Consider the following 24,150-nt stretch of genomic DNA (forward strand, 5'->3'; position numbering starts at 1 on the left):
CCATGCTTCTCCTTGTTGCCAATTTCTTTACGGCAGGGTTTTAAAACAATTAGTAAAATTAGTTGAGGCCCACATTTTGCTTTTGGAGTGTGCTACTTTTTCAGCACAACCCTAAAGCAAAATTTGCAAAATCAAATAATGTGCTTAACCCCTTTGCCGCGGCCGGAATTTCGCTCCTGTGCGGCACATTCCGATAGCGGGCGTGGTCATGACGCCCCCCAGCCGTCATCAGCACATGAGCACTGTGTGCCATGACGGCTGGGGGCCGTCATCAGCATGGAAGGGGTTAATGCACTCATGATATACCTAATAGAAGACAATGCGTGGGATCTTATCTGATGTTACTTTGTGTGATGTCACTTACTGTAATGCCACATATTGTGACATCATGGGCTGTCTGGCCCAATATGCACCAATTTTGGCTAGATTTTAGAACTCAACTGTGGGGGCAAGAGGGCATTTTTTCTTGCAAGCAATAGGACCCAAGGCACCCTTGCTATGCCACATCTAGGTAGAACAAAGGCTAAACTTTTAGTCAAACAAATGTTGCACCAAGCTATCCAGGGGACTGACAACGCGGTCACCAAAACATTAAGCCACTCTATGGTTGTTTGCGCTACGGATTGTGGTCACGTCTCCAGCCGAGCCACCAGCCCTGCCTCTGTATACTTATCTGTTCTATGGTTTGTGAACAGAACTTTAGGCTGGCCACTGTAAGCTCGTTTGTGCTCAGGCCTGTGGTCACAACACCAGGACGGCCACTGTATGCTCTTCAACCATGTTCAGGTTGGGAAAGGGTCAGACAGAAGTTTGTGAATGCTCTATAGTTCGTGCAAATTCATAAACCCCAAGGTAACCTATACCTTGATCCTTCCACTTCCGTTTTGTTTGCATGGAACTTACAACTATGTTTTTGTACGCAGTTGTGGAATACAAGCACTATGGAATAAGTGGATGTATAGCTGCTAGCTAACGGTTTGTGAATTCCTAGCACCCTTACATGTTGTGAATTGTGCTGGTAAACCTGTCTCTAGCCGGACTGAGGCCTTCCCTGGCTCGACCATTTATAAAAGATAATGGTAGAGTGGCTAGAGAATAAGGAGCGGGGGTTTGGGTTAGATAGGGGTAAAAAATAATTGAAACATAAGGGGGTAGATAAGATGAGTATAACAGCACGCTATGTTCCCTTTCTTTTATTGAGAAGGGCAGGTCAGCCAGAGCATTTCTTTGCACTAAACTGAAGGAAAGCCAGAAAACTCCATCACTAATAGGCATAGATGAAGCCTGCTGCAAAATAGCTGGGCCTCAAAAGCTTTTTTTTTTTTTTTTTTTGGAACCATAAAAGCAAATAAAGCACTGCACGTGCCCTACGTCATGGACGCCGACGTATAATGGCACGCAGAGTTGGCATTCAGGGGTGGCCAGGAGGACAAAGATGGCTGGAGCACTGGTACAGGCCACATTTGGTCAACTTCTAGCTCCAGCAACGCCACTGCGAATCACCCGCCTTCTCTTCTCCTCAACATGCCTGGGGCAGTGCAGACTTATGCTTCTCAAGGTACGAGGGCTGGTTGTGGTGAAATACTGTGGCGGTTTTGACACCAGGCCCAGTTCCACGCACTGCTGGACTGCGCGCAGCTCTAGGTAAGGGGTCCTCTTCTTCAAGGCACACTGTCTTCGTGCTTCCTTGACCCCCCTTTACCGTGTCCTCCAGCCTTGCTCACATGCACAGGGGGATTCCATCACATCAGTCACAGGCTAGAGGCCTGTACATGGGGCAGCCACCGCCATCTTATGATCTTTAGACAGGGCCTGCCGCCTCAGCGATCTGCTTGCGCAGAACTAACCACTTAAGACAAAGTCGACTATTTATATAGCGCATGGTACTTGACTATGCTAAGCACATGATATAAGAAATTTCATGTTTACAGTGTTGTGAAGTGTCCCATGAATTCTGAAACACACACTATTTAAATGAGGGTCTAAGGGCTACTTTAATGACTCTCTACTGGATACATGCCCCTAAATACAAGACTAGTTACAACAAAAGGTATCCAGGAGTCACAACCAAGTTTCTCTCTTAAACAAAACCACTACACGACAAAAAATAGAATGTGAGTTGAACACAGTTGTGTATAAACACCATTTAACCACCCATACATGCAACATGCAATCAAGGTAGGAATTTTTCCCATCAGTTGTCTCTCTGTACCGCCACTGTTACATCATTTGGGTTCTCCTTACCCAGGAGTTAGTATACAAACAGTCACACTAGTTGGAAAATAGAGACTGTATGAGTAAGGAGACTGACATTAGTTTTTTCACAGAATGGTGTCAGTATGGTGTCGGTGTGATGTGATATGTTTCTGCATAAATGGAATTGATCCTATGCATTCATCAGGACCCAGTTGTTGCTACTGCTGTATTTCAATGTGAAAAAAAGGGAATAAAAGGAACAATATCACCTGTTTTTTTCAGGTGTAGATTCTCCACCACAATCTAAAATAGTCGTGTATGTAAGGAAAGAAAAAGAGAAAAACAAGCATATTCGTAAAAGAATGCACTCTATAGTAGTGATATTCTTGTGATCATGTTTTTTACAATTTAATTGACATGATATCACTCACCCAATTTCTGTGGGGATGGCGCCTCACCTCACCTGGCTGCAGCTCAGGTAAATAAGGAGCACCGCTCTGTTTAGCAAAATACAATCATGAAAACACTCAACAGACTCATATCAAGGCAAGAGCAAATAATGTTCTTAGTTTCATGTGTCACAAAACCAAACAAAATCAATGATCGCAATGTTCTTCATTACAATACCACAGATGCATCAGAAGTTCGATTTATGTACCAGCATTCTATTCTCTAGGTTTAAAATGCATACATGAGGAATCAATAGATCCCAGAGTCACCATTAGTTTGTAATGCCAAAGAAGGAAGAAGCATCTGTCTTTTGTCGCTTCCTTTCACATTATGATGTAATATCAAGAGGAAGCACTGTGTACAAGATGTATTTCACACGGAATTCGCTTTGAGTGTTAGAAAGCCGTGATCGACTAGATATTTTCAAAACATGAGCCGTCTCTACCCTTAGCATACACATGTAGAGTATGGGCGTCTCATTTCTTACAAAAAACGCCCAACAAAGCGTTCACTCGTCAGTCATACATTATACAGCGCCTGCGAGGAATATGCCAATTGTAAACAAATACGAGATCCGGCCATTCATGTGTAGCAGAGGTCAGCGATTCCTCTGTCAGTCACCCACACGCTGAACAAGAAGCGCCGCTCGTGCAAGAGCCGCCGCATGCAGCGGCGGTGAAAGGAAAACAAACAGAACCCTCCACCCGCTTACCTCTCCGTCGGTGTCTCCCAACGTCCCTCTGGGCTATACTGGGGAGGCACCGAACGGAGGAGCAGGCGGATATTTCAAACGTGGCGCCGAGCGCGCAGGGGTATGTGGGAGACGTAGTTTCTGTAAGTCGCGTGTTAGGAGAAAACGTGTATAACAAGCACCCCACTGTTACCAGCTCAATTGTAATGAGTTTTAGCACATGTTCATGCCGCTTATTTAGAGAGTAACCCATTTATTTATTACGAATGTGAAATAATAAATAAAAGAGGTTTCAAAATCATATAGTAATCCAAGCAATCGGTGATATTAAATGATAAAGAGAAGGGTAGAAGTCATATGCAGAGTAATACCCGTTTAGTGCCTATTGATTTTAATTTTGTGTACCTTAAGCTTGGTATTATTAATGAAGCCTATGTATTATTATATGAACCATATGTGTATCATAGTATATTAGTGGAACTATGAAGGAGGTAAAGAAGTATATGCATTCAGATGTTCTTGTATTGATTCATAAAAAAGTGGGCTCCCTCGGGTAACAATCAGACATCGTGTTATTGCAATGACTTCATAGTGACATCCAAGGTATAGGTTCGTTAAGACCCTCCTTGTCACTATTCAACTTGTAGACCCACTTCTGTTCAATCTTGAACAAAAATTTACCTATATCTGGACAGTGGTCTGGTATATTGGGCTGTTCCAGTATAGTCCATGTGAAATCATTGGGGCCATGTCCCTTTTCCAAAAAGTGAGCTGTTAGACGGGTTGCTTGTTTGCGGCAGCGAACAGTGCTTTTGTGTTCACCAATGCGAATTTTTGTCTTCCTGGTCGTCATGCCCACATATCTTTTTGGGCATGGACAGGTGATCATGTAAATTGTGTTTTCACTATTGCAATTGGTGAATTTACGCTGTTGCCATGGACGCATTGTTCCTATGTCTACCGTGGTTGACTTTGATGTCTGAGGACAGGCAGAGCAATTTCCGCAAGGATGATGCCCTTGTACAGTCGCATTGGTGAACACAAAAGCACTGTTCGCTGCCGCAAACAAGCAACCCGTCTAACAGCTCACTTTTTGGAAAAGGGACATGGCCCCAATGATTTCACATGGACTATACTGGAACAGCCCAATATACCAGACCACTGTCCAGATATAGGTAAATTTTTGTTCAAGATTGAACAGAAGTGTGTCTACAAGTTGAATAGTGACAAGGAGGGTCTTAACGAACCTATACCTTGGATGTCACTATGAAGTCATTGCAATAACACGATGTCTTATTGTTACCCGAGGGAACCCACTTTTTTATGAATCAATACAAGAACATCTGAATGCATATACTTCTTTACCTCCTTCATAGTTCCACTAATCTACTATGATACACATATGGTTCATATAATAATACATAGGCTTCATTAATAATACCAAGCTTAAGGTACACAAAATTAAAATCATTAGGCACTAAACGGGTATTACTCTGCATATGACTTCTACCCTTCTCTTTATCATTTAATATCACCGATTGCTTGGATTACTATATGATTTTGAAACCTCTTTTATTTATTATTTCACATTCGTAATAAATAAATGGGTTCCTCTCTAAATAAGCGGCATGAACATGTGCTAAAACTCATTACAATTGAGCTGGTAACAGTGGGGTGCTTGTTATACACGTTTTCTCCTAACACGCGACTTACAAAAACTACGTCTCCCACATACCCCTGCGCGCTTGGCGCCACGTTTGAAATATCCGCATGCTCCTCCGTTCGGTGCCTCCCCAGTATAGCCCAGAGGGACGTTGGGAGACACCGACGGAGAGGTAAGCGGGTGGAGGGTTCTGTTTGTTTTCCTTTCACCACCGCTGCATGCGGCGGTTCTTGCACGAGCGGCGCTTCTTGTTCAGCGTGTGGGTGACTGACAGAGGAATCGCTGACCTCTGCTACACATGAATGGCCGGATCTCGTATTTGTTTACAATTGGCATATTCCTCGCAGGCGCTGTATAATGTATGACTGACGAGTGAACGCTTTGTTGGGCGTTTTTTGTAAGAAATGAGACGCCCATACTCTACATGTTTATGCTAAGGGTAGAGACGGCTCATGTTTTGAAAATATCTAGTCGATCACGGCTTTCTAACACTCAAAGCGAATTCCGTGTGAAATACATCTTGTACACAGTGTTTCCTCTTGATATTACATCATAATGTGAAAGGAAGCGACAAACGACATATGCTTCTTCCTTCTTTGGCATTACAAACTAATGGGGACTCTGGGATCTATTGATTCCTCATGTATGCATTTTAAACCTAGAGAATAGAATGCTGGTACATAAATCGAACTTCTGATGCATCTGTGGTATTGTAATGAAGAACATTGCGATCATTGATTTTGTTTGGTTTTGTGACACATGAAACTAAGAACATTATTTGCTCTTGCCTTGATATGAGTCTGTTGAGTGTTTTCATGATTGTATTTTGCTAAACAGAGCGGTGCTCCTTATTTACCTGAGCTGCAGCCAGGTGAGGTGCCATCCCCACAGAAATTGGGTGAGTGATATCATGTCAATTAAATTGTAAAAAACATGATCACAAGAATATCACTACTATAGAGTGTATTCTTTTACGAATATGCTTGTTTTTCTCTTTTTCTTTCCTTACATACACGACTATTTTAGATTGTGGTTGAAAATCTACACCTGAAAAAAACAGGTGATATTATTCCTTTTATTCCCTTTTTTCACATTGAAATACAGCAGTAGCAACAACTGGGTCCTGATGAATGCATAGGATCAATTCCATTTATGCAGAAACATGTCACATCACACCGACACCATACTGACACCATTCTGTGAAAAAACTAATGTCAGTCTCCTTACTCATACAGTCTCTATTTTCCAACTAGTGTGACTGTTTGTATACTAACTCCTGGGTTAGGAGAACCCAAATGATGTAACAGTGGCGGTACAGAGAGACAACTGATGGGAAAAATTCCTACCTTGATTGCATGTTGCATGTATGGGTGGTTAAATGGTGTTTATACACAACTGTGTTCAACTCACATTCTATTTTTTGTCGTGTAGTGGTTTTGTTTAAGAGAGAAACTTGGTTGTGTCCCATGAATCACCACACAGTGGGAACTCTGTTCTCCGACAGTCAAGAACAATAAAGTATCATATCCGTGAAAGTGCAACAATATGAGACATTTTCACAGGGTGGTTGATGAAGTTAATGCTTTTCTTTTTTTATACAAAATCATTTTCCATTACAAGGCAAAAATATTTCAATCAGCTTTCTTTGTAAGTATTTATTTCCACAACGTGAGCCTTCACATACATAGGGTGAAAAAAATCGGTTATAAATACAGCATTGTTTTTCCAGTAACTTGTGAAATGTGTACTCTTGGGCTATTTGGAAATTATATATAGATCTCCCCATTCCTCAGCTTGTGATTTAATTCTGCGTAAACTTGATCGATCCTTTTATTAATCCCTATCACACATTTCTCCCTTTCTAACCCGGAACGGGATTTTACTGTCAGCAAAGTAAATTAATTTACGCGCTGTGGCAGAGTTATCTGTATTGTGACCACAACAGCTCAGTAAATCAAGCCACAAGCTTTACTAATCTATTCTAAGCGTGACCAGCACGTCACAGTAATATGGAGCAACCATAACTGTGTGACGACTTAAAATTGGATCCTCGAGTAAAGTTTTAAGCCGCTCAGGATAACAGTGTAAAAATCCGTCCCTCCCTAACTGTGTTATAACAGACATTACCTCTTAATATGCATACTCACTTCTCATACTTTTTTTTCATAGGGTATTACATTTATTTGTATACCTAGGTATTTTATTTTATTTTTTTAAGTTTCAAAGACCTTTATTGGTAGGTTACAAGGTTACACAGCATTGTGCCTACAACCAATCTCAGGCCGGCAGCGCCATAATGGTTCCATCAAACATACAAATCATATGTACATAACATAAACATAGTAACACAGCAAGTCGCCTACAACCTCTTCAGGTCGGCCGCGTTGGACTAAGAAACTATATAGCATTTGCCTATGAGGAGTAGCAGAGCATAGCATCCAAAATAGAAAGCAGTAAAGTTTGTGGGATGCCATAGACAAGTCTCTTGCCACCCTTGTTCTTCACGAAGTTGCACTCTCCACTACAGTAGTACAATACATCCGACATCCCCTCATGTATAGCTGGTGTTAATACGGGTAGGCAGAATAGCCTCCTGGGTCTCCTAGCTCCACTATCAGTTACACACCGTCTGGGGACACCACCATGCAATCAGTGTCCACGGTACCCCAGTCCTGCAGATGTTGACATGTAATAGTGTATATTCAGTAGTGTACCTATTGATGTGCTAGCTGTCTCCGCCCTGGGACCTCAACTGCAGGTAAGATATTAGTGGCGACCATATGTCCCTGGCCTGGTTGTGATAGGTAATAGTTCAGCATACAGGGCAGACTGTTCCTGGCAGTGTATCAGCTCAATAAGCCAATCTTTAAACTTAGGCGCCCTTCCCCTGCTCCTTCTGCAGGTCACCCGTCTTTTAGCCATTAACAATGCCAATGCCGTGTATCGGCGGTATGCTAGTGGAATATGTTTGACATAGCTCAATAAAGCAACCAGTGGTGTGGCTTCTATGCATGTATTGGTCATGTGGTTCAGCGCTGTAAAAACCTGTTCCCAGTAATGGTGTATTGCCGGGCAATTCCAGGACAAGTGTAAAAAATCGGCCTGCGGCGCTTGACTCCTATCACACCTATCGGTATCACGAAGATGGTGCTTGTGCATACTAACCGGAGTGTGGTACAGTCTGTGGAGATATTTGTAGTGTATGATCCTGAACCTGCTGCTGGCCGATATTCTTTCACTTTGCGAGCAGCAGTATTCCCATTGCTCTTCCGTTATGGGCGCACCTAGCTCTGCCTCCCATTTGGAGCGGAATGGTGTAGCCCCAGCATTGTGCTGAGTATGTATGGTGCAATAAAGCAGAGATACTAGTCGTCTCGGTGAAGGTTGCGGTAAGAGTGCCTGCAGTGGCACAAGTATCGGAGGCTCATCCGGAAAGACTACATGCAAGGATCTAACACCTTGTTTAAGCCGGATGTATAAGAATGCATCCAGTGGAGTGCAGTGCGCACCTCGAAACATGCTATCAGAAGTACGGAATTTCCCATTTTCGTACAGGTCCCCCCAATGTTTAATGGACGTACGGTCCTGTAGTTTATGAAAGAGTGCTTCCTGTAAGAGGGGCATGTCTGGATGATACACCAGTGGCAGCAGCGGCGAATATGGTACAGGGGTCTCGGATTGGCGCGCAATCCGCTGCCACGCCGTGACCGTGGCATTGACAGTAGTCTGAGTGCGCTGAGTGGGTATTTAGATTCATGTATACAGCTCCCACTATCGGTATTGGATGAACAAGCCGATGTTCTGCTGCCAGCTGTGGCATATATTTGGGCTGGTGTATCCAAAAGTATAATAGTGTGCCTAAGCGCTGATGTAATATTGTTCAAAATCTGGTATGTCGAAGCCACCTGTTGAGTATGGTTTTGTTAACACAGCCCATTTCAGTCTAGCCTGTTTGGCCCCACACTAAACGAATCATCTCAGACCTAAGGGCCTTGAAAAAATGTTGGCCCGGAAAAAAGGGGATGTTCAAGAATAAATATAATAGCTGCGCTAAGATCACCATCTTAATCAGTGATGCCCTGCCTGCCATAGACAGCGGGAGCCTTATCCAGCGATTTACCTTATCAGTTATGCGGGTGAGTGCGACCCCACAGTTGAGCCTCATGAGTTCCTCCCTATTCCTAGTGATGCCGATCCCTAAATATCGGATTCATCTGCACACCACTCCAACGGGTAATCAAGAGGAAAGCGCTCCACTGAGTCAGTTAAGGGGAAGATGCAGGATTTCCCCCAGTTGATCTGATCTCCAGATAGGCGCCCAAAAACAATAAACTCCAGCAAGAGTGTATTCAGATTATTCTGCGGGTCTTTTACATATAGGGTGACATCATCCGCAAGCCATGGCATTATGATGCTGACGCAAACGCACTGCTAGGGGTTCCGTGGCCAGGGCAAATAGGAGTGGGGATAGAGGGCACCCCTGGCACCTCTAGTAATCGAGAACCTCGAAGATAACTGGCCGTTGATAAGCACTTTGGCCCCTGGCTGATAATACAAAAGATGGATCTTAGACAGAAAAAGTGGTGGAAATCCCATTCGACTCATTATCGCAAATATGTAATGCCATTCTATAGAGTCGAAGGCTTTCGTGGCGTCTAGGAATATTGCTGCTAAGGGCAATTAAGAGGCAACATTATTCATTATTCATTATTGTAAAGAGGGTTCTCAAATTAATGGAAGTGCTCTTCCAGGGACAAACCCAGACTGATCCGAGATAAGATGTTCCAGTAGCAGACTCAGACGTTTAGCAATAAGTTTTGCTAAAATTTTTGCATCGCAATTGAGCAAAGAGAGCGGTCGGTATGATCCGCACAGGTGGCCCGGTTTATCTGGTTTCAGCAGGGATATGATGAGGGCCTCCCTCATAGACGGGGGGAGAGATCCCACCTCCAAGGACTCTTCATAGACTTCCTGAAGGATTGGGGCCATTATATCGAAATAAGTTTTATAGAATTCTACGGGGATGCCATCCATTCCCGTGGCCCTTCCAGATTGTAACTCCATTATGGCCTCGCGATCTTCATCCAATTCAAACGGTGTGCACAGAAATTCACGATGCACATCGCTTAGCCAGCCAAGGGCTACGTCTTCTAAGTAGTCATCTAGCTCTACGGGGTCCCTGATGTGGTATATAAACCTTCGTAGTGATTGGTAAACTCTTCTAATATACTGGCTGTATCACAGCAGCAAGTCCCGACAACTTTTTCCAATTCCACCACATAGTTGGAGTATCGCGGTGTAAGGACGATATCTGCCAATGTTTTGCCAGGACGCTCTCCCTCCCCGTATCGGCGAGCCTGCCAATGTTTGCCCCTAAAGTGTGCCTCCCTCTGCGCCTCTTCCGTGTATTCTGTGAGTTTGGTCCTGAATTTCTCCTGCGTGTCCCGGTCTGGTGCATGTTGCAATGTCTCTTCCAATGTCTTCAGGTCTCGCTCTATCTTACGAAGCGTATTAGTGACATCTCTAAGTACCCCTGATCCCTTTGAGATGCAATATCCTCTCAGTGTGACTTTAAAGGCCTCCCAAATGGTTTCTACGCTCTGCACCGATCCCTTGTTGCGCGGAAAGAAATCCAATATCTCTTCATGCAGTTCTTCCTGGAAGACTGTGTCCATTAACATTTTGGGATTAAATCGCCATGTGCTGTGCGGCGGGCTAATATCCGCCAAAGAGAGCACTAATCTGACAGGTGCATGATCAGAGTATGTCCGGGCCAAGTGCTGTACCGTGCAGATGGCAGGTCCAAGCCCTCGAGAAACAAACCAATAATCTAGCCTCGCCCAGAAGTGTGCTGTAAAATGTGTGCCTTCCCGCATCAAGGGATGTATGTGCCTCCATGCGTCAAGCAGCTGATGTTCTGTGATGATGTCTTTGAGTAGTGCACCCGCCTTGGTGTGATGATGCGGAGTGGGGTGTGATCTATCATAGGAAGGAGCATAGGTAATATTGAAATCCCCACCCCAGACAATGTGATTCGACCCAACAACTCTCACCGCCTCCCGTAAACTGAAGAAGAAGTCCGGATCGTCCACATTGGGTCCATAACAACACACCAACGTAACTGATTCCATGCCCATGCGCCCCCATGCTATGCAATATCTGCCTTTATCATCACTTACCGATCCTGCCAGGGAAAAAGGCACTTGTTTCTTAATCAATATAGCAGTGCCCCTTGAATAGCTGGAATAAGAGGAGAAAACACTGTGCATAGACCATCGAGAGGCAAATACATTTGACTTTTGGGGTGCAAAATGGGTTTCTTGCAGCATAGCTATATGCGTGTTGTGTCTGGCTGAATATGCCAGTACCTGGCGCTTCTTCCGAGGATCTCCTAGCCCTCTGACATTCCACGTGATAATGTTCAGTAGTGTCCTACCGTCATGAGCCATACAGTTGCCAATTAAAAAAATCCAAACACGGCGCATTTTGCCATAACATCACAGAGCAGCCACTATTCACCATGAGTCGCTGTGTATCTAATGCATTTGCAACTCTCACTTGCAATGTACCTCTTCTTAATACAAGGCTGTGAGTGCCTACCATGGTGAAAATATTTAACCCCCAAACGTCCCTTCACCTCCCTCCCCCCTCCCACTGAAGCAACCCCAACCTGCCAACATTATACTCCCACCCCACCCACCCTGAACTGTCCCCCAACCAGGGACTAAGTACAGCCCCATTCCTGAGTGAATGGCAAAGAGCCTTAGGGTATTTCCCTTTGGGGGCCATGTCTAGGTGGTCACACAACAACCCCTCACTCCCAGAACATCCAGAGCCGAGTCTGCGGTCCCTGCGAGTATGGAAGAGGGGTGCCCAGCGATCAAGTATTAAGCACTTCGGGGGAACCAACTATAGTTACTGTCAAGGAAAGGACATTGCCCCCTAATCGTATGTAACAATACTCACAAGTGTTACCACCATTTCGACAATATCAATATTGTTAGGAATGTTCATTGTTCTTCCTCATCTGCTGCTCCCAATGGAGATCCCGGAGACCCTTCCTCTTCATTACCAGGTCTGTTCGATTGTTTGAGTTGTTTAAGGAAGTCTTTCACTTGTTGTGGCTTTGTAAAGAATTTCTGGCGGCCTTGGTACGTAACCCTTAAGCGTGCTGGATAGAGAACAGCGTAGTCGATTTGTAATTTGCGCAGTTTCACCTTGACATCCAGCAACTTTCATCGCTCTTCCTGAACCATAGGCGTGAAATCAGGGTATATGGTAAAGGAGGTACCATCAAATGATAGTGATTGCTTGCTGCGAGCAGCTCTCAAGGCTACATCCCGATCTCTATATTTAGGAGCCTAGCAATGATGGGTCCTCGGGCGGTACCTGGCTTAGGGCGGGGCCCCAGCGAGCGATGCGCCCTTTCGACTATAAATTGATGAGAAAAGGCCTCTGATCCAATCTCTGCCAGCAGCAATCTCTCAACATAGTCCTCCATTCTGCCTGTGTTGGTCGACTCTAGAATGCCTAAAATAGAAATATTATTGCGTCTACTTCCCGCCTCCCAATCCTCATTCTTGGCTGCAATTATTCGCAACAGGTTGTCCATCCTGGAGAGCTGTGAGGTGTGTCTAGCCGTGGCATCGTCTGAGTCCGAGATGCACTGTTCTACCTCTTTAATCCGTTCCTTGTGGACATCCAGTTTGTGGACCATGGCGTCCATGCGTGAAGACATCCTGTCCACCTTGTCCACAATCGTGGCAAATCCCTGGCGAACTTCCCGAAGGACATCTTGTAGGTCTGCAGACGGCTCAGATGAAGCTCCAAGTGACCCACTGCCACCTGCTTGGCCCTGCTGGTCCTGCCCTGTACGGGACGGTCTCTTGGCAGTGTCAAAGGTGAGTTTCGGTTGCTTCGCATCAGGTCTGCCCATGACTGTTGTGTCCTTAGCGGCGCAGCAGCACCGCGTGGGCGATCCACACACGAATGTCCACAACTGGGACTATAGGTTGGTAGGATCAACAGAGCCACCAACAATGGGGACCGGTAATATGTCGAGGCCACTCCTCTATTGTGTCTCACTTCCAACAGTGCACTGGGACCCTCTGGCGTTCCACGCCTAAGCAGTTTCCAATGTGTTGTACCGTGAGTGCGCCTAAGCGTCTCCACAGGCTTTTGATACTCACAAGGGCTAGATGTAATGGCGGTTCACCCGGACTCAGGGCAAGCCAGCCCACAGCGCCCCCGGTGTGTCGTGCAGTCCACCCTCTCCTCCGTTGTAGCGCTGATGTCAAGGATATTCCCTGCGTGGGAAGGAGCAGGATGGCCAAGCCACCGCCCCTGTGGCGATCTCACAGTCCGGGCCAGCGACAGTCACTCCTCACGTTGGTGCTTGCAACCTCCTGCCACACGGTCAGCAGATCAACCCAGGAGCTCCCCTAAAAGGCCTGCAACGCAGCAGATCAGTGCAATCAGCCGGGTCAGAAGGATGTGGGTGGGGGCAAGGGGTGGCAGAGTCGATAAACTTCAAGGTGTCCCAGGGACGCGGTCAGCCCACGCAATCCAAGAGGGCAAGCGCAGCAGTGGGCCCCCCCCCCCGGCTTACCTCCAGTCTCAGTGTCCACCAGGCTCTCCCCCAAATCGGGGCACAGGGGGGGTGGGGAGGGTCAGCGATGCCGCCTCTGTGGTCGCGGTGCTCCTCACAGCTTTTTCCGCCGTCTGAGACCCCGCTCCGGGGCCCACCACCGTTTTCAGCCCACAGCCTCGTGTGAAGCTGCGGACTTGCGTAGCCATTGTGGCCGACCTCCAAGCAGGGCCACTTCCACAGGTCGTTCCCGGCGCGCAGTCACCAGCGCCTTGCGGCTGCAATCACAGCCAGTATGCGTCAGAGCGGCGATGCTGCCAGTGGAAGTTGCTAACAACCCCGAAAGTTGCCAAATATTAGGATATTTTAAGGATTTCAGTCGCTGGGCGGCGAGAGCCTCACTGGAAGGCCACCATCCACAAGTGCGCCACCTAGCGCCCCTTTGTACAACTAGGTATGTGTTGTTGTACTGTTTAGCCCGCCTGCTGCAACAAACAGACCAGCCCCGTGCCACCATCCATACCTCACCCCGCCCTCACAGTGCTGCCCATCTCTCTGTGTTGTGCGCCAGTCTCTGGGACCTTGAGGACGAACTCGGAGACTCACAGGCCTCATTTACAATTACAACATTAACAGGCCTTAGTCACAGTGAACATTAATACATTGCTTCCGAAATATTGATATGTTTTACACCCACATTTGCAGCGGGCTTCTCTGACTGCGCTGACTCACCGGCGCACTGCTCTTGGGTGAAAGTCACGTACGGTCGTCCAAGGCTGTGCTGTTTACAGGCTCGTGCTGGAGACAGTACAAAAAGAAGGCCGGGAGTCGGGACAAGACTGTGTGGCAGGAGTATTAGTAATTAATTCACCATCCACCAAGGCACCAGAGCAGCACGCCTGCTGAGCCGACACACACAGTCCATCCCCCTCGTGCCGAGAGTGAGGGTGGTGCGCGTCACCGTCACTGACTGCTGAAGCACTACTCATGGATTGGCCAAAAATTTTACCCAGGGCCGTCATTGGTAGCGCTATCCCGCGCTACAAGATTGATGGCCCTGGGGACCCACACTTACACTGTTAGTGTGTCCCGCTCCACACACGCCACTAATCTAGGGTGCGCCACCACTATTCTAGGGTAGGGTGCGCTCTAAACTGCTCAGCAGCATGTACAAGCAGCAGTTGCACTTGAACAGTGCACTCCACTTGGTGCTGCTGCCCGCATGATTTTTGCCGCTCTTCCCATTTTGCCGCCCTAGGCGGCCGCCTACTCCTGCCTAATGGCAGAAACGTCCCTGCCGTGTAGCCCAAGAGCGCCACTTCTGGTGATTTTGTTAATGTCGTCAGAGTCATCTGTCCCAGAACCTAGAAGACCTGTCCCTTAAAAGGACTGGACTGCCAGGCACCTCCAAGCCACGTGTAGGAAGTCAGCCGCCTCTTGCCCGCATCTATCCCAATCGTCATTATCTCGTAGTTTAAATTTGAACAACTTAGCAGGGGTATAGTATAATCTATGGAGATATTTAAAGTGTATGATTCATAGCCGACTGCTGGCCGACACATTCCGAGTCTGCTTGCAGCAGGTTCCCCCAGTTCCTGCTCCCATTTACCCCTGGCTGTCTCTTCAGGTACATGCATCGTCGTATTATGGCAAATTAGAGAAACTACTCGTGTAGGGTTTGTGCTTTGCAGTAATCAGTGCAGTAAGGGTAGTGTGGGCGGTTCGCCAGGGAAGTCCAGAGTGGCCGCCTTCACACTCTGCCTCAGCCTGACATACATAAAGAGGTCCATCACCGACGGGCCTATATCTGTAGAAAACTGCTCTTCAGTACAGAATAACTCATTCATATGCAGGTCCCCCCATTTCGTAATGCCAATTTTATCGAGGAGTTGACGGCATCTCAGCTCCTTGGTGACTTCTAGACCAGGGTGTCGGGCCACTGGGAGAAAAGGCGTGTATAGCATTGAGATGCCTAATCTTCTAGTATTTTTTTGCCATGCTGTTACAGTACATGCTACCGTAGTGGACCCTGTCTCTTTCTCTCTTGTTTGAGTGGCTATGAATCCAGAGATCAGCGTTGGCTGCATGTAGTACTGATCCACTGTCAAGTGTGTCATGAAAGGCGGGGGATTAAACCACTAGGTTGCATTGTGTGCTTACGTGCTGGGGTAATATAGTTCAAAATCAGGGGCCTCAAATCCCCCAAGCGCATAGCGCAGGGTCAGAGTTTCCCATTTCAGTCTGGGTTGTTCTCCCCCCCCAGGCGAGTCGTATCATCTCAGTTCTCAGGGTTTTGAAAAAGGCCTGTCCCGGATGGCGGAGATGTTGACAAACAAATACAAGAGCTTAGGCAGGATGACCATTTCCATCAGGCATATCCTCCCTGCCTTTGACAAGGGTAGAGCTATCCATCTTGCCACTGATTCTTTGGTGTGTTCTATTGTTTTCCAGTAGTTTGCCCCGAGCAGCTCCGGACCATCCCTTGTAACTATTATTCCCAAACATTTTACTTCGTCAGGGCACCACACTATGGGGTAGACCAAAGGATAGGGGTGAACAGCAGCAGTAAGCGGGAACATCTGGGATTTCTCCAGTTGATTTTGACTCCCGGCAGCTCTCCGAAAGCTATAAACTCCCTCAAGATTGTGTTGAGGCTAATCTGGGGTTTCCGCTCACACAGAGTGATATCATATGCGTACAATGAAATCAGGACATGTCTAGTGGTGTATTCAAGAGCCCATTCCCGATAGTGTTGCCTAAGCTTAGCCTGCTTCAAGGACCGGGTCGATGTCTTGCATCACCGCGAACAGGGTTAGAAGATTATGGGAGGTGGCTCGACCTGGCACAAAGCCCGCTTGATCTGGCAAAACCAATTACATCATGAGGAGGCTTAGCCAGTTTGCAAGTATTTTAGCCAATATGTTCGCATTTCAGTTGATCATAGAAAGCGGTCTATAAGAGTCACATCTATCAGCCGGCTTCCCATGCTTGAGATTGGAAATTATGGAAGCTTCCCTCATTATGGGTGGTAGCGCACCTTCCTCAATAGCCTCTTCGTACATCTGTTTAAGTATAGGGGCGAAGTGGTCTATATATGCCTTATTAAAAGAAGCTGGTATGCCATCCTTCCCCGGTACTTTACCTGAGCGGTTTAATCTTTTTCTAGCTTGGCAGAGAGGAACTCCCTCTGGGCATCCCCCAGCCAGCCCAGGGCGACTGGCTTCAGGTATTGTTGCAGCTGCTCGATGGCTATGGCAAATAACAACAGCCCCCTGCCATGTGCCCCTCGTGATGGCGAAACAAGTCGAAACAAGTCGAGCTAGTGTTGTTTAATATTAATCAGGCTTGCGGCTGATAGTAAAACAGTCGTATCCTGGACAGAAAGCTCTGTGGCATTCCCATCATCTGCAGTACTCTGGAACAGATAGTCCCATTCCACTGAATCAAACGCCTTAGTGTCAGCTGAAAATACTACGACTGCTTCAAGGACCGGGTCGATGTCTTGCATCACCGCGAACAGGGTTAGAAGATTATGGGAGGTGGCTCGACCTGGCACAAAGCCCGCTTGATCTGGCAAAACCAATTACATCATGAGGAGGCTTAGCCAGTTTGCAAGTATTTTGCCAATATGTTCGCATTTCAGTTGATCATAGAAAGCGGTCTATAAGAGTCACATCTATCAGCCGGCTTCCCATGCTTGAGATTGGAAATTATGGAAGCTTCCCTCATTATGGGTGGTAGCGCACCTTCCTCAATAGCCTCTTCGTACATCTGTTTAAGTATAGGGGCGAAGTGGTCTATATATGCCTTATTAAAAGAAGCTGGTATGCCATCCTTCCCCGGTACTTTACCTGAGCGGTTTAATCTTTTTCTAGCTTGGCAGAGAGGAACTCCCTCTGGGCATCCCCCAGCCAGCCCAGGGCGACTGGCTTCAGGTATTGTTGCAGCATTAGTGGGCGCTGTCGCATTGTGGTATAGAGCATGGTATAAAAGGTCTGAAATGTTTGGAGGATTTATGATGAGTCCCTAACTGTTCTTCCTTCTGGTATCTTTATTTCCAAGACCTAGCTCGAGAACCGAGGCTTACGGATCTGCTCAGGTAGTGTTTTTCCAGGTCTTTCACCTTCGCGGTATCGGCGGTCTTTAAAGTATTTGCTTTGGAACAGCCATTCTCTATGTGCTGTTTCTTGATACTTGGTTATCTTATCTCTGAGTGCTATGTATTTCAGTGCAGATGGTGAGCAATGAATGTCAAGCTCTGCTTGTTTTATCTCGTTCTATAGATGTGTGCGCATTAAGCGCAGGTCTCTAAGTACCCCCCCCCCCCTTTAGCTATGCATATCCCTCTAGTGGTAACTTTGAACGCCTCCCGTACCGTCTCCATGCACTTAACCTAGCCTATGTTGCGCTGAAAATAGTCTTGGATTTTCTGATCTATTTCTGCTCGAAATGCTGTGTCTAAAAGCTTGGTAGGATTTAAGCGCCATGTCATGAAAGGGGCATGTGTTGCCAGTGATTTGAGGCTCATTACTACTGGAGAGTGATCCATGAATGTGCGCGCAAGGTGTTCTACATTTGTTAGCCAAGTGCTGAGTCCTCTAGTGATCACCTAGTAGTCCAGCCTCGACCACGTCGCATGTGCCTCCGTGTAGCATGTGTCCTCTCTTCGTTCAGGTTTTAGATACCTCCAGGTGTCTAGTAAGCAGTGCTCTGTCATGATATCGCATAATTGTCGGTGGGTGCGATTAAAGTGGTGCGTTGTGGTCGTGATCTGTCCAGCGCCGGGTTAAGAGTTGTGTTAAAATCTCTGCCCCATATTACATGTGTTGATCATATGTCTATTATTTTCCCCCATAAGGTCCCCGCAAGGATCGTTGCTAAGTCCGACTTTGTTTAATATATATGGATGTATGACGGTACAATGCGTGCTTTTACAACGCGTACCGTTACGATGCAAGTTTTACAACGCAAGTCGTTACAACGACTTGCGTTTGGGGGCGCTGGATAGTGAATAGTTTAATTTACTATTCCAACTCCAGTCCCCGTGGATAGTAGGGAAGGTGTTGGATAGTAAATTAAACTATTACCTATCCTAGAGCGCCCTCCAGCGAAAGTCGTTGTAATGGCTTTCGTTGTTAAACCTGCGTTGTAACGGTACTTCGTTGTAAATGTTCAGTTGTAAAGGACGTTCCCCAATATATATGTGACAGACTTAGCAGGAGTAATCAAATCCTTTGGGATGGGTCTCACATTGTATGCAGACTAACAACTTGTGGTGCACAAAGATGGAGAGGCAGTGGAGGCTAGCTTTCATGATGGTATGTTGGCCATTAGCTCATGTATGGCAAGTAACTGCCTTAAACTAAACTCAGATAAAACTGAGGTAATGGTCTTTAGTAACTTTGCCCCAGGATGCCTCCGACCTGGTGGCCAGCTGAGTTGGGATTAGTCCCCACCCCTGTTAAGAAGGCTAGACACCTAAATATTATATTTGAGGAGAGCTTATCCTTTAAACATCATGTCAATTCAGTGGTCTCCTCATCCTAGAAAGCCCTAAAAAAGAAGTGGTACCAGCCAGCCATGTGGAGAATACCTGCAACTGGTACCGCTACAGCACTGGGAGCTGTGGGAGCCCCGCCTCCTGGGATTAGCCAGAAAAACTCGCCAGGAGCACCGTGCACCACAAGGAGTGGGAGCCTTCATGACCTGTGCTAATCAGGAGGGAGGCGAGCGACCAGAGCCCAGCTGCCCGGGGACAGCTGAAAAAATCTTACTGGGCACAAGCGAGGAGCAGTGGAAACCTGCCTGACCAATGCCAATCCAGCAGCAGGCATCGGACATTCTGGCGCATCTGTACCAGTGAGGGGCATGCCTTCGGATCGGAGAGCCTTAAAGGGGCAGAACACATTTTGTTGATTTGACTTCTTAAAGGGGAAGCACCACATAAGCATGGTAAAGGATTGTTTTAAATGGGATAAAAATGGCACAACAGGGGCGCGCTGCTTGCCGCAGGCTGCCGCCGCCCCCGCTCCGCCTCCTCCTGGATCTCCTCCTCCATTGCACGATGCTGAGCGCAGCCCTGCCCAGGGGCGCCAGGGAGGCTTGAGCGGCAGCCGGCGGGCAGCGGCCCCCGAGTCCCATGGAGCTGCCGCCGCCCGTGGTGGAGGAGTGAGGCTCACTGATTAGAGTGGCAGACCCTGATGCAGAGGTCTGGCCCGGGACCAGGGTTCAATTCCCGACGCGGCAGGGTCCTGAGCCCAAAAATGTCCACGGACTCCATAATTCTCGCCTCGGTGCCTACTCTAATCATGGGGTCCCACGCTGCAACTCTGGGCAATAGCTTGCTTAATCTCCACTACGGCGGCCCACCCGCTGCGGGATGCCTGTCTTTCACCTTGGGGATGCCCAGTAAGGGTTATCTCACAGGGAAAAAAGCCAGGACGGGTTCCCAAGGCAAGCGCCTTGATGCCTTCGGGTGATATGTGCGCTATATTAGTCGCATACATTTACATTTACAGGCATGAGGGGTCGCCCGCCCGTCCGTCTGTCTGGCCCCATGCGCTAGCGCTCAGGTGCAGGCTGCATGCGGCCTTCCGAGCTCACACATCTGTACTTCAAAGAACATCTGGCAAGATGTAGTCAGCACATCCTTCACCAGCCGTCTCCAGCGCTTCCTTCACCCGATTCGGCTTGTTTCCCAAAAAGGCCAAGGAGCAGATTGGTCTCAAAGTAAAATTTATGTTGGGTAAAGGAGGAAAGCTGAAGTTTGATGAGCATGAAGATGGGCTGGAAGGCAAAGTGGTTTCTTCAGTTGACAGTCCTTCTAAGGTGTCCTACACTCTACACCGCCAGACTATCTTCAACATTTCCCTTATGAAACTTTACAACCACAAGCCATTAACAGAACCACGCCTACAAAAAACTGTTCTAATTAACAACATGTTAAGACAAATTCAAGAGGAGTTGAAACAGGAAGGCAGCTTGAGGCCTGTATTCATCGCCACTTCGCAGCCTGCCGATTCTCTTGTGACAGCTATCAAGAGGCACAGCCTGCTTTCAGCCATCTTGCTTGCCACCCCGTTCATCCAATTGACTTAACAAACACTACGCCACTAGAATCCTGCCTCACCCCATCCTCTTTTCTTGATGTTAACACTTTTTGCACTTTTCAGGCTTCCGAAAGCGATAGCCCAACTAAACTACGACAGCCGCCAATTCAACCTCCTTGCTCCTATCCACTCTCCCCTGAATCTCTCACCTTGCCTGCTAGTCTGCCTAGCCCCCTGTCCTTTGTGCCCTTTGACTAAGCACTCCTTCTCCCCTTGTTGGGGAAAGATCCAATATTTATACTCTGGAGTCTCAGCGTACCGGCTGAGAGAGTCCACTGCGCCAAGGGAGCCACTCACAGCTGAGGTATGGTATGGCACCCCTTGCCAAAGCACTCCCTCTCCCCTTTTTGGGGAAGGATCCAGTATGTAGGCCTTGGAGTCTCAGAGACCCCTCTGAGAGATTCCACTCGTAAATGGAGCCTCCCGCAACAGAGATAGGGAAGTGATACCACTTCCCCTGGGATCACAGCTTCCTGGACTTTGGACGTTGCTTTGACTCGTCTATCGGTTTGTGTCCCAGTCACCCTTCCTCTCCTCTTTCCATGCGGTGTCCTTCACCCTCCCCTTTTCTTTCCAGCCTTCATTACCTGTCTACTTCCCCAGCTCCTTCCCCCTCCCTTAAATCTTTCCCCTCGCCTGCTTTGCCCCCTACGTATTTGTGCTTATTGTTTATCCTGACCTTACTAGTAACTATGTTGCCATGCTCTAATAACTGTGTAACCTTTTTAACGATGTAACTATGATCTGATGCTCATGTAAAGCGCTCTGATACCTCCGGGTCTAGCCAGCGCTATATAAAACCTTTAAAATAAATAAATAAAAATAAAATCCTTTTATGTCTTAAGGACGATAAAGAAACTGCTACCTTTCATCCCAATTAGTACTGGAAAAACACTCATCAGTGCTCTGGTTATGTCAAGGTCTCGTGAATAGGTAGAAAAGGATGCAAAACAACTGTACCCTGCCAATCTGGCAGCAAATCTCTGTGGTCGTTTGGGGTCTAGATGAGTTTCTCTGTGGTCGTTTGGGGTCAAATAAATAAATACAATAAATAAGGTGAAGAAAAACATTGGGTCATCAGTGTTGGGCACGTAACATCTAACTAGGGTCACTGAATGGGAAGCTAGCTTACCCCGCATTACGCTGAAGCGGCCCTGAGGATTAGAATTCGCCCCCATGGACACATAAGGTTTTTTTTTTACTAGGATCGCTGTGCCTCGTGAATAGGTAGAAAAGGATGCAAAACAACTGTACCCTGCCCATCTGGCAGCAAATCTCTGTGGTCGTTTGGGGTCTAGAAGAGTTTCTTGTAGAATCGCCACCTGTATAGAGTGCCTATCTAAATATGCTAGTACTTGCCGGCATTAACATGGGTTTCCCAGCCCCTTTATATTCCAGGTAATCAAGCGTATCTTAGAGGCGTGGCATGAGTCAGTCATCTGAGTGGTCTGTGGATTTGTGTAACATCGGGGCTTATACTAACACCTAGGTATGTAGCACTATCGGTTTTCCTACGATTATTGCAGATGATATTATCTCTGCATATCACGGTTGTTTTTTCTTTATTTAATGAATACCCAGAGTAAGATCCATAAATTTGTGTTAATCTCTCTATTTCAGACATTGCCACGGAGGGGTTTGGTGTTAAAACCGCAATGTCATCAGCATAGGCCAATACTTTCGTTTCGTAATGATTAACCACTATAGGTATGATTCGAGGGTTCTCTAGAAGTTTCAAAATTAAAGGGTTAATATAAAGGGCAAATAATATTGGGGAACAAGGGCAGCCTTGTCGTGTGCCTCTTGATACTCTAATTATACTTGATTCAGAGCCCATTATTTGTAGTTTGCTGTTGGTTCAATATACATAGCCATTATAGATTTGACAAATTTGGGGCAGAAATCGTGGCGAGTCAGCGTTGCTCATAGAAAATTCCAACCAACCAGGTCAAAGGCCTTCTCGGCATCCAACAGAATCATCGACATCTGACCTCCCATTGCAGACATTATATCAAACAGGGAAATAACTCTCCGTGTGTGATCGGTCGTGCCCTTGCCGGGGATGAACCCATGCTGCCAAGGGGAGACCAACTGTTCAATGACCCGACCGAGCCGGAGTTGGAGTCAGAATTGATTAGGGAAATTGGACGGTAGGACAATAGTTGATCCAGAGGCTTGTCCTTTTTTGGAAAAATAATTATATTTGTTTCTCTCCATGAAGTAGGTGAAATACCGCTCCATTGAATCCCCAAAAAAAGATCGTAAATAAGTGGGCCTAGGGTTTGACTAAGAGTTTTATATAGTTCAAGAGGGATTTTATCGGGACCTGCAGCTTTCCCAAAGGCCAGCGAGGACAAGGCAAATTGAACTTCTATAAGCGTAATTTCTTTCTCAAGATCTTCTCTAATGTTATCGTCTAAAATTTTATTTGTCTCTATGTGTTCAAGAAAATTAATCAAAAATAGATCTGAGTCTGCCTTACTAGTTATATTGTCATCCTGATAGAGAGTTTGATAATATTGATGAAAAGCACTAATTATATCAGATGTTTGTGTAAGTGTCCGCCCTCCTAATTTTATCTTTGTGATAGCATTATCGGAGAGTTGCTGACGTGTATGTAATGCAAGTTGTTTGCCGACCTTTTCCCCATTCTCGAATATTTCTTTCTGATGTATTTTATACGTCTCGGCAGCCTTCTGAGTCAAGCCTGAATTAAGTTCAGTTTTTAACACCTGCAGGCGGTACATAGCTAATTTCCCATTTGCCCCTTGCGCTATTTACGCTGTATGTCCTTCCTCGGCTCTAGCCAGATCAGCCATTTTCTGTTGATAGCCTGTGCTAGTTTGCTTCTGTATTCTAGCTTGATAGCTTGATAGCTTATTGTTTTGCCTCTTAGAGCCGCTTTAAAACAGTCCCACACTATAATCCTAGAGGCGCTATATCTGTTCATATCGAAAAACTCTTTAGCCCAGCTAGTAATGTGAGAGATATACTCCTTGTTTGCAAGCAGCTTCCTGTCAAAGGTCCAGCTTCTGCGTTCCCTCTCAATGGATGTAAGCTTGACTGTGAGAGCTAAAGCATTGTGGCCGGAGATACTTTTAGGTTCCTTTACGATTGTGGCATTGTTTGCCAGATCTTGTGTGGTAAATAGATAATCAATCCTAACATATTTGCTATGGGGACAGGAATAATAGGTGTAGCCTGGGTCCGGGTAATTCTTAAGCTCCCATATGTCCTTTAAACCAAAGCCGTCGTAGAGTCTAGAGATAGCATTAAAAACTTGTGGCTTATGGCCAATATAGTGCTTATGTGTATGGCTACTGAATTGAGGGCCTAGCGAAATGTTCAGATCGCCACATAGTATAAGAGGGCCCTGTATAGCTGCTAGTTCGAGTTCAAGTAACTCAAATATAGTCAGATCATCTTGGTTAGACCCGTAAATAGAACAGACAGT

General features: G+C 46.5%; 1 protein-coding gene and 1 pseudogene across 1 annotated transcript in view; both read left to right on the top strand.

The window, feature by feature from the left end:
* Nucleotides 1-24,150, top strand: part of LOC147727495 (uncharacterized) — a 507,629-nt gene that overhangs the window by 110,036 nt on the left and 373,443 nt on the right. The gene's annotated exons all lie outside the window — the stretch shown is intronic.
* On the top strand, nt 20,326-22,366 carry LOC147727496 (SERTA domain-containing protein 2-like; annotated as a pseudogene).

This window comes from Lissotriton vulgaris, chromosome 3_1 (assembly GCF_964263255.1).
Source record: "Lissotriton vulgaris chromosome 3_1, aLisVul1.2, whole genome shotgun sequence".
NCBI classification, from domain to species: domain Eukaryota; kingdom Metazoa; phylum Chordata; class Amphibia; order Caudata; family Salamandridae; genus Lissotriton; species Lissotriton vulgaris.